This window comes from Protopterus annectens, chromosome 17.part0 (assembly GCF_019279795.1).
Source record: "Protopterus annectens isolate FY-2018-M chromosome 17.part0, PAN1.0, whole genome shotgun sequence".
Classification (NCBI taxonomy): Eukaryota; Metazoa; Chordata; order Ceratodontiformes; family Protopteridae; genus Protopterus; species Protopterus annectens.
This window is the reverse complement of record NC_056751.1, coordinates 206,581,552-206,593,857: the sequence shown is the minus strand read 5'-3', so window position 1 is coordinate 206,593,857 and position 12,306 is coordinate 206,581,552.

Here is a 12,306-nt window from a genome sequence, read left to right as displayed (position 1 = left end):
TCAGGGCCAGTAGGAACGTAACCTCCTATGATACTATGAATACCAGTTAAGACCCTATGTGCTGTGATGGAGTGTGTTGTTATGTCTCAACTCCCATCAATGCCATCTACTGTGGTGTGTCTCCCATGGACAACATCCCAGTACATTGTTATGCAGCCACCATCTATCAAATAGGTGAGTGTTATTACAAGTATAAGGGGACAGTCAAGCAACATCCATGTGATGTAATGATAGACAGCACTGCAAATGTACTGTAGGTTATCTTCCCTGTAGGTGTCTGATGTCTGCAGTACACAGATGTTTGCAGAATGTGTACATGGGCCTGATATATATAGACCCTCTGCCAGAAAAAATGTAGATGTCTGGCAAACATTTGGACAATATGTAATGGTTGTTCTCAGACAGTGGGTAATCTGGCTGTCACATGTCAGAACCATCAGAAAACAGTTATGGTACTATAATATCTGCTACTGTATGAAATTGCTTACTTTGGAAGCTCAATATGTACACTCTATTACTGAGGTCAGGCCTGTGTACCACCATTACAACTGTCTATGACCTGAAGTCCTGCTGTAGGGGGTCATCAGGTATGCTAGCCACAGCTCTCAAGTGATGAAATACAGATGTTGAGTATACAGTGACCTAACCAGAGTATCTCAAGGACAGTCAGGGACACCTGTACAATGTTTGAACTATTCCTGTGTCACATTCACAGACTGAGAGGAGCTGAATGACAGTACATCATGTGATAAGCCAGCTGTGTACACCATTACTTACTGTCACTGTTGTGTAACACACAATCCAGTAACATTCATACAGCAGTCAAGCATTGTAGGAGAGACTCAGAGGACCAGAGCTGTGATCTATGTTACAGCAGGCAGAGTAGACAGGGAGGCCTGTAGGTGCTGGACAGCTGACTCTCAGCAACATGTCATTCCAAGATATGTACTACTGGCCTACTGTTGTAATCCCTATTCCCCATAACTGCATCTTCCCATCTGTGTGACATTACCTGGGGACTTTATATTATATACCTGGTAGAGTGCTGTACTCCTTTTTGTGCAGAAATCTAGAAGAGTATTGTTTGTGATATCCAGTCTGTCTGTAAAGAAAGTCACAGACCTGTTTATCATAGGTAGCTGCTTGTCTTTTGTAGGTAATGCTCATGGACAGGTGATTTTCTGTGCACCAATCTGTTTCAGACTTGCTAATTGCATCCAGAACAGCTAGGTTGCACTTTTGTTAACCAATGGCATGGCACAACAGTGCTATATTTAAGGCTTTCATGTAGGCTTTGGCCTCGTTCCTAGTCTTTGAGATGAACATTACAGAGGGGTGGAGACTATAGCATTGCACAGGGTAGGTAGAAATACTGTCCACTGTTGGATTTATGTGGTATGTCCAAAGTTTGGCATGCTATGTTTGGTCATTGTGAACAGACTTTCTGATTATGTGGCAGGTTAGTGTTAAATAATGTGGGTTGAGCTCAGTAAGGGGGAAACAAATGCAAGTATCATACCTTATAGGCATCAGAAAATGCATGCTGCTGCTGGTCTATTAGCTGTGTATGTTTGTAGGGAAAGACTGTGACACATGTACCTGTCTGTTGACCTTTGCCCCCCCACCCCTTTTTGTATGGGTGCTGAGTGGATCCATTGCTCTATGTGGTTGTGAGGTATGGTCGGTTTGTAGCAGATAGCTGAAAATACTGCCACATATGTTGTAGGCTACAGCTGCTGCATTTTGCCCAGGGGTTGTACTGAGGAGTGTGAACACATTGCAGGACAGTGAGGGAGCAGTGTCAGCTCTGTTGTTACAGCATAGCCAGGGTGAGGGTACCCATAACAGTCCAGGTGAGGGAAGTGCTTCAGGTACATATGTCATGTAACACTGCCAGTCGGACAGTGGTAGGCGACATATAGGTAGTTGATACATATTTGTGCAGTGTGTCCCTACCTACAGGCCTTTGACATGCTAAGATGGGTAGCAGTGAATGCAGTAGCAGCAACCTGTTTAAGTTAAAATTGCTGGACTCAATCATTATTTGTTGCATCCACAAGCATGTAATTGAAGTGCAACACACTGGATTTTAACCCAGGACTGTAGGTGGCAAAATGTACAGCATACTAGGAATTTAACAGAGTGAGCTACTTAGATAGCACTGCAGCAGGTGTATTTGCAAGATATATGTGCATGCATACAGTCTGTTACACAGGACTGGCATTAGCATGTGTGTTCGGATGGGTATGATGTGCAGCACTGAACTGTCTATCAAGATATCGTAACCTCACTCTGTACAGACTTGCCAGTACTTCAGCACACAGAATAGGTTTTGTGACAACTGTGCCAACAGTAGCTGGCACAACTGTAGACATTCTGTAACAGTCTATGCAGTTGTCAGCTATACCTAATATCCTAGGCCTGAGGTACATCCGTCATTATTTCTTTGGCTGTGTACTAGTTTGGTGTTGCATCACAGTCCCAAGCACACTGACAGTGTTTCCATTATATGTACAAGTAGTGTGTCATTGTCAATCAATGTATGTTTATGGAAACATGTGCTGTATTTTAGAGCTGAGTAGCCTACTGGACTAATGCCCTGTTCTGTAGTTTATAGGGTCCTGGGTTTGAGACTTAGCAGCGGTAATTTTTTGCAAATGCACCTAACGGTGTCATAAGGAGATTAAGGCAGTTTTAAGCAGGTTTACAGGGTTTGTGCAGCGAGCTGTGCCACTTTGTCCTGATTAAACCCGTGCTAATTCCAAAAAAAAAAAAAGAAAAGAAGAAAGGGTTGATAGGAAAGTGGTGAAATTGGGTCAAGCAGGTGGAAAAACACTGTGAAAGGCAGGTAGGGATGTGCAGGATGGGTGTATGAAAGGACCATAGCTCTCCATTTCTTGTACAGCAACAGCTGTGCAGGTTGTGGACAATTTGGAATCTGGAGCTTCACATTTCAGAGAGGGGGGGTGTGGGTTACATAACTGTGTTGATTAATTGAGGTAATGACTGATTGTGTGCAGAGTACATGAGGGAAAAATGGGGAGCAATGTATCGGTCAATATTTTTTTTTGTTGGACAGATGCCTTTTTTTAAGGTGAGAGTGAACTGTTGGGGAAGGGATATAGGTACATGTGGGGAGGTATGTTGGGTCAGAGAAGTTGCATTTGCAAATGGACAAGACAGCATACAGAGGCAGTATATGTTACATGAAGGAGGTAAAAACCTTGGACGGGTAGGGTGTTGTGGAATTGAAGAGCCATGTGCCCCCAGGTGGCAGTAGTGAGACTGAGGTCCCAACGCATGGGCAGTCAACACTGCTCCTTCATTGCCCCAAAGGTGGGTGTGCCAGGGGCTGGGCACCAGTGCCATCCTGCCCCTCCAGTTTGGCCAGTCTGCCCTAAATCCAGTGCAAGCAATTGTCAAACCCAGGTGCACAATCATGTGCACCATGCCTCATAGCTGTCACTGGGTGACAACTTCCTCTCCATGCCTGCTCCCAGGGTGGGCTGGGCTCTATCCCCTGAGACAATTCCACTCATAGGTGGTGCAGGACCAGCAGAGGGAGTAGCACCAGGTTGGGTCCCAGACATGCTGGGACCCTGTGCCATGGCTGGCTGAGGTAGGGTAGGCAGATTGGCAGGAACCAGCCTTCCTGGTCGACCTAAGGTGTTGAGGTTTTTCAAAGTGTATAGATTAGTAATGAACAGAACATTTAAATGTTAGTTATAACAGCATGCCAGGATGTTGTAAATAACCCAGTAACATACCATTGCATAGCATATGGAACACAACAATAACAGTCAGCATTGTAACTGCATGCTAGTAACAGTTATGGCATAAGGTCAACAACATAGGTAATTCAACAAGGCATGTTTGTATGCAACAATTGTAATATATAACAATAACAAACACAAGACCCAACATAATGTTTTGAGAACAACATATGCTAAAAGTAAACCTTAACTGATGTATAACAATTATAAATTATGATGCAGATAAGGGGTGGGAGGAGAGAGAGAAAGACATTCCATTACTACCAGTATAAGCTATATTGTTTGCAACAATACCCTTATATACTGTACAGATGTGCCCTACTTTATGTCTACATGTGCCCTATAGCTTCTGTAGCACCTACATACCTCTCAAGATATCCACATGGGACAGTAGGGGCCAATCTGTAACTCCTACAGGTACACAACAACAGGGAGCTATTACATGTCAGGGGACATACATGACTACCAAGGTGTACTGTGGACTGATGTAGTGTGACTGTGCTATTGACATAAATCAAGTGGATGTTAAATCTGTGTGCAAGGGATTTGGCACCAGTGATCACAGTCCATGACAGTGTGACACTTGAGAGACATGTATCATGCACAGTGCAGAGAATTTACATCTATCATGCTGTCTTTGGAAGGCTTGGGTTTAGACTATCAGCAGACATTCACAGACACACCAGACATACAGCCGTACCAAAATTAAACAATTTTATTTGTTTTATTAACTTGTATTTGTATTGTACTTATTGACTGTATATACAGATGTCTTATCACCTTGCTGAGCAATGCAGTTAACACTCTGGTACATCTGAACACACAAATTAGTAACCCATTGGAACAGCTACTATAGCCATTTATTTACATGTAATTCCTGTGGGGAGAACATCTGTTAACAATACATACGTTTCTATAAATATTTAGTTGTACATGTCGCTGGATTCGAACCCTGGTCTGTGTGTGGCAAAATATACATCACACCTAGGGTTTATCAAACTGAGTTACTGAGCCACTGCTGAGTATTGATTGGCTATGTGACTAGAGCTCACCTGGTAACAAACTGTGACCTGGTAATAGAGGTAGAGTGTTATAAAAATTAACCCCTAGTAGATAGAAATATGTGTGATGTATATAGACCATATAGGAGTGCTGGGTTAGCTACCTGACCCATATACAGTTGCAGATAATATATTTGCAGCCTACAGCTATTACAGTTTCATACTTGCCTGCAGCAGTGTACCTAAGATCAGGAAGGCATACAGCTGAAATGCAATGGTTAACACAAGACAATTCTGAGATACATAATATACCTTGGCCATTTCTATTATAGGTTCAAATCTTACTGCAGAACAAATATCATAATGCATTATATCTTGTAGTACAGTGCTACATCTACAGTTTAGCAAAACACTCTTTATTAGCTAACGTTCAGTCACGTAGTGGTATTATTTCCTGTTTTTACTTCACAGCAGTTGTCATACTCGATTTCATGACCAACAGCCCAAAATGCACGCACATTGCACAACACAGCTTTATTAAGCGTGACATCATGCAGTGAATGGTATATATCTAGAGTCTGTATTGATGAATAGCTGAAATAATGCAGGTTTTGCAATACAGCTGTAATTCCACAATTAATACAGTAGACACTTTTTTTTATTTCCTTAACATTATTATTGCAGTAGGACTTTATTTCCTTAACATTATTAATGCAGTAGAACTTTATTTCCTTAACATTACTACTGCAGATGAAACTTTATTTCCTTAACATTATCAGGTCTCATGCTTTCATCTTTATTGAACTGTACCTGGCATTACTCATTTATTTCAGTCCAGGTCTATGACCACAATCATTGCAGTACAATCAAAACTGAATATACCTACTGGCAGTTACTAATTTATTACTCTTGCTTGTTTATATGACTATAGATTGCAAGATATATCTGCATTCACAGCACTCATGATGAAACATGGCCAGGAGCCCTACATGGGTCTTCAGGTTGTGAGCTTTCTCCTCTGCAGCTGTGGGGAGAAAAACACATAATTATGCATACCTGTCTGTCACACATTCACAGTACATTTGGTACAGCAATGTTAACAATTCTTACAAAGTGGTGGGACATTCCCATCTCTAGAATCTTGGACCCAGGTGGCCAAGAGATCCCCCTTATGATGCTTCAGGTCATCATAATGATGACGCACCTGCTTACCTGTGAAGGGGATACCAGTTGCACTGGTAAGATCACATGTCAGCCGGTCCCAGGACTCCAATTTGTATTCTGACCCCTGGTACTGGCCTTGCAGCAGCTGGACATCATGGCATTTTACAAGGAGTCTAACCATGACCCTGGACTCCAGAATGCCCACCAGATTATGGTTGTATTCCTCCCTGTTGCAATTAAATAAGGCTGTTTTCCTGCTATTTACCAACATTGGGCCATTTTTAAAAATGTGGTGCTTCGCTTAGCACCGTGCAAACCCACTGAGCTCAGCAGAGCATTGTTTAAACTGGCAATACTTAGCAAAGCTTAGCAGTGTGCAAACCAGCTTAGTGGGCCTGAACAGTGCTTAAACAGGCTAAAAAATGCACACACCAGCTAAGCACTGCTAAACAGTCCTTGTTTAAGCCGTGTTTGGCAAGGCTTAGCTGTGCTTGGATTTGAAAAGGAAGATATTATGACTACTATAGATGTAAGGGATCTATATACTGTCATTACACATAACATAGCCATAGAATAGACTAGGGATTATTTGGAAAACAAAAACCTGGACCAGACTATAGTAAACAATGTTATAGAACGTTTGGAAATAGTTCTCACCAACAACTACATATACTTTGAGGAAGAAATTTACAAACAAAAAAGAGTGGCCATGGGCTCCCCAGTGGGGTCCTATTTGGCAAATGTAGTTATGGTGGAGTAGGAAAAGAGGCTCATGCACAACAGCGTTCATACAGACAACATTAAATTTTACCTGCATTATTTAGATGACATCTTCCTTGTATGGGGAAATAATGAGGCTACATTAAAAAAAAAAACTTTCTAGAGTATATTAATGAAAGTACAGAGTTCCTTAAGTTCACATGCCAGTACAATAAAAATGAGATGCCATTTTTGGATGCTATGCTTAGGAAGAATTATGGTTTGGGGGAATATGCAGCTAGTATATACAGGAAACCAACATATTCGAATATGTTACTCCACTTCACTAGCTGCCAACCCTTTAGACAGAAAAGGGCAGTGGCAAAGGGCCAATTGGTTAGAGCGCCAGAATGAACACCCTAGATGAAGACTACTATAAAGAAGTGGACACCCTAGTAGGGATGTTAACTAGAAGAGGTTACTCACCAGAATTATTAAATGAATTAACATTAGAAGTTACATCTAAAAGAAAAAATGGATGTTATCAACCTATTCTGACAAGGAACTTACAAAATAAGATAACCATCAGTATTACTGGAAGTTATGGTAATCATAAAAATATAATAATGCCTTTATTACCACCTTTAATAAAGCTAGTGGTAGCATAAAATGGATTTTGAATAAAAACTGGAAGGTGCTACAAGAACACCCAACCATAATCAATGACATAGGGGTAATGCCCACTATTATTTATAGAAGAGGCATTAACATAAAAGAAATATGGTTGAAGCAAAAAGGAAAGTGGCAAATGCTTTATGTAATAGGATGTCAAAATGTGGGAGATGCAGTTACTGAAACTAAATACTTGAGGGCACTCAAATTAATCTAAAGGAAAGAAAATTAAATATAAAGGGTAAATACAACTGTGACACCACAGGCATAATTTACATCGCAAAATGTCAGGGATGTGATGGATTTTATGTGGGGAAAAACAGAGTGAAAGCTCCGTAATCGTATTTATGAACATTTATACGAAATTAAAAAAGAAAGAACCATCAATGCACTTTGCACTTTGAACACTCTTTTAAATTTAGTATATTAGAAAGAGTGGAGAAAGAAAAGCACGGGGGGGGGGGGTCCTTGGACAGTAATACTGGAGCAACATGAATTAAAATGGCAAATGCAACTAGAGGCATACAGGCAAACATGACTAAATAACCATGTCAGTATTGCTCCCATCCTGAAACTAAAAGCATGGGAGAGAAAAATGTTTATAAAACAATACTTTGCTAGTATTTTTATTGTTATTTTTTATTGTTATTATTAATGGTATATTTATAAAGATTATTGTGCATGACAACCACAGGAACTAATTTTAATAGCACAACAGTTAAAACGGCATAATTAATATATATTAGGGAATGAATTAATGGCAATATGTATTTTTGGGGGGATGTGTAAAATAGGGGAATGTTGCTTTAAAATTTTAAAAGGATCACATGACCGGTGAAGTTTATTTAAATGGCTTTAGAACTTTTACAATTTGTATCTGATGAAGTTTTAAAGGGTTTAAAATGAAAGCACTTATACGCTTATTGGATTGTACTGTATTTCTTGAATTAAACCTGTGTTTTACACTTGGATTATATCACACTTCTTGAGCAACACTTGAAGTTTTACGGGTTGGTTTTAAACTGTTTGACTTCCAGCAAAACATCTTTTTTTTTAGTTTGTGGTCTTGGAACATTCTTTGTGTCATACTGTGTATTTACAAAATAATCACTGTGTGCATTTAAACCCTGCACCTACTGCATATAAGGCCATCAATCTAATCATTTGGCTATATGGCCATGTGAAATGCTGTTTCACTTTTCCATATATCTCTCCACTATGTTTAAGCACGGCTAAGTACCATGCCATGGCATTCAAACCTGCTCAGCTATGCTTAAACTTGACCTTTCCTAAAAAATTAAATGTATCCGGTTTCTATTTTTAGATGTCTGGCACATGTCCATTGCTAAGTGCTGTGCTGCACAAACACACACACAAAAGAAAAGAAAAGAAAAATTAAAATACTTTTTAAATACATTGCTATCTGGCACTTTGACAGTGCTGATTCACTAACCATGTTACATGGCTGTCCCTCAGTAATGTGCCTTCATTAACATGCAAGGCATGCTGCCGAGGGGGATCTGCATACACGGTCATGGTACCTTCCTTGTAGGTCTTCCACTATTCCTACATGAATTTTATTAAATCCCCAGGTCTGTCATTTCTGCTACTGACAGCATTTTTCTTTGCAACTTTACATGAAGCACATATACAGTCCAAGATCTGTCCTATAGTAATATCACATTATCAAAATAACTCAGTGTTGCATTATACAAAATCCAAAATTCAAGCAAATATACAGGCTTCAAAGCTGAAATGTGGACTTGAATAATTTTAGCTCTTACCTACCATGTGATTATGAATATATATGAATTAAGTTACTTGGGTTCCTATGCTTCCTCTTAATATGATTTATTTTGTTTGCAGTTTATATTTTTTGTTAATAAGGTATGACAAATAAGTATACGTGGGACCTTTTTTTTGGGTGGGGTACCAAAAGTGAGGTCTAGTTAAGCAAATTGCTTCAAGTTACACAGTATATAAATGAACATAAGAAAGTCATGCCCTAGACTGCACATTAAAATATATTAGTTGCTCATAAAAGTAAGTTGTCATAATGCCTGACCAGTAGACATGCTTCATCACTGATTTCGCTAGAAAAGGGGAGAGAGACTTGGTCATTTACTTGACAGTTCCTGTTCAGACTTTCAGTTCTGATTCTAAAGCAGATGTCTTATTCCATTAAAAACATATAACCTGCTTTAGTATACAAAATATTTAGCTTCATTTTACATCTCCATAAAACACACAGATTCTAAAAATTACCAAAAATAAAACAATTTTTTCACATTGATCATTTTTTTGTTTTCTGTTCTTTTCTCAAATAATTGCAAGGGTCTGTGTGCTATCACCCATGACCTCAGGTATTAAGTGTTCTGATTATAAGTTTGAATGTTGTATGAAGTATATATTCATAATAAAGCACTTTTTCATGTATATAGTGAATTTGCATTTGTCTTACAATGAACTTTCACTTTGTTTTCTAAACTTTTTTTGCTGAGGGCAGCTGCAGTGGTGTAGTGGTTAGTGTTGCTGCCTCACAGCAGGAGGTTCCCTGGTTCAATCCTCGGCTGGGGTGCCTTATGTGCAGTGTCTGCATGTCCTCCCTGTGGTTGTGTGGGTTTCTTCCAGGTGCTTCAATTTTCTCAAACATTCCAAAGGCATGCTGTAGGTGGATTGGACACTCTAAATTGGCCCTAGGTGTGAGTGTGTGCATGTGTGTACCTTTGGTGGAAGGTTGGGTGCCAGGCTGGCAACTCGATACCATAAAACTCCACTGCCAATCATGAGTAGACAGGTGATCTGCTGTGGCAACTCCTAACTGGGAAAAGCAGAAGTATAGCTTTTTTTGGATTGTGCTATACATTCAAAGAGCTCAGGTCAAGAATTTAATCCATCCTCATTTTAAATGTATAAATGACTTGCTACTCAGAGTAGGGGATAATATTTTACAGTAACATTTAAGTAAAGATAAGTGCTAACATGAGAACATTACAACTACAACGAGTGTTTGACTGCTCAAAATCTTATTCTTCTGATATATAAAGGCAAACATGTTGGGAATATCACTGAAAAAATATTTATATTTGTCATTCCAGTTATCTAAATAACAAATAAATAGTTTTGCTGAATTTGAATTTAAAAGTACTTGTGATTTATTTCAAGTAATACTCAACTTTGGGCAAAAATAAAAAAATTAAAATGTAGAATATTCTGACCTTAAATATGCTAGACGAAAATGCTATTAGTGTCATAATAAATTACACTGGGAACCTCTGGTATGAGTAGATGAAACATATGTACAAACTAAATGAAATAACTTATCTCTGAATATTATTCCAATCAATTTTTCTGTTGGTGTTCCAAAGAGTTCCATATTAAATACATTTAGTAGTAAATGTGAACATTCTTTACGTTAATTAAAATTAGAACTCAAAATTAGTATGTAAATGACACATGACATATTTTAATAGGCCAGTTTTAGCTGCCATCAGCCTATGAGCACAGTATTCCAATTTCTGAGTGGAGTACTATGTAGTTTATTATAATTCTGCTAAAATGGAATTTAAATGTGTTATCTGGGACAGATGGCAGACGTTTTACTGCCAAGTAACAATATATCTCTACCTCACTGCTTTAAAACTGAACATAATGGCTTACCTTTTAGAATTCTTCTTCAGTCATGAAAATATTCAAAATGTAAAGTTCATTTAAGCAGATCTATTGTATAAGTCTGAGTTATAAACAATAATACTTAAAAAGACCCTTCAAAAATTATGATGAATGTAAAAGGGCTGTCATTATGTGCTCAATATATTTGCAACACTCTTAACACTGACATCCATATACTGGACTAAGTTAATTTTAATAATATATATTTTTTTACCATGTAATACTCATTGGCCGAGTTTTGAAGAGACAGATGTCCAGTACATTACACCCCCATTACAGATTTGTCTGTGATTTTCAGATCTGGCATTGGAGCTTTCCAATATGATGAAGACAGCTTAGAATAATTCTCAGAATTCATTAAACAGTCATCTCTGCACAGTGTAACAAGATGTATTATAGCTGTTCCTGGAAAACAACATAGTGAAACAACTTATCTCAAACACACGGTAACTGCCAGATGAAAATGTGTTTTTGGCACATAGGTATATCCTACAGCCTGACATTTTGTAGTGCAATTCTAATTTCTTTTTAGGCCTTATTTGTTGTAGTAAGAAAGATTACACAATGACACATTTTCCTTGCACACACTTAACTTTCGGTGGTCTGCATTCAGGCTCAGTCACAGTTTCTATTATAGTCCATCTCAGGTATACAGATATCTGCTATTGCTGTTATTCAGAATATCAAGACCAGTACCATGTTATTCTTCCCCAGTGCCATTCTAAAAGAGATATCATAGTTGCATGTTAATGAGGGCATTTTTGAATTCACAAATATAAACAAAACGTCTCCTCATGGCAGAATTTTGATACAAAGCTCAAATGCTTCAGCCAGGTGTTTTTCAAACCTTATGCGAATGCCCTGTATCTGACATTATGTCAATTGTCAGTAAACCTACAGACAAATTGCTCTTCAACTTCACTGTAGGCTCTCATCATCACAGTCTACCTTTCTGTAGGTGAATTCACCTGTTCAAGATGGTGGTGTCCACAGTCACTGTTGCCCTTATCTTGTCAGTGTGCCAAATATTAAGTGATATCAATGTCTGTATCTTTCACATAAAATGCAACAAGATAAGTTTGTAAAAATATTCCTAGAAAACCCTTTCTATAGCATCTTGTTGTATCTCAAAGGTAAAGTGAATGTAGCTCATTAAAGAATCTGTGCATTATGTGTGCATCATATTGATTAGTATAGGCATTGTTTCTTTTTTATAGTTACACTCAAGTTTGGTTTGATTATATGAAGTCTCACTGCATTCCCTGCTCAAGTCTCACTCTGATATAGCAAATGATTGTGTCTTCAGTCATAACCAGCTAGGAGAG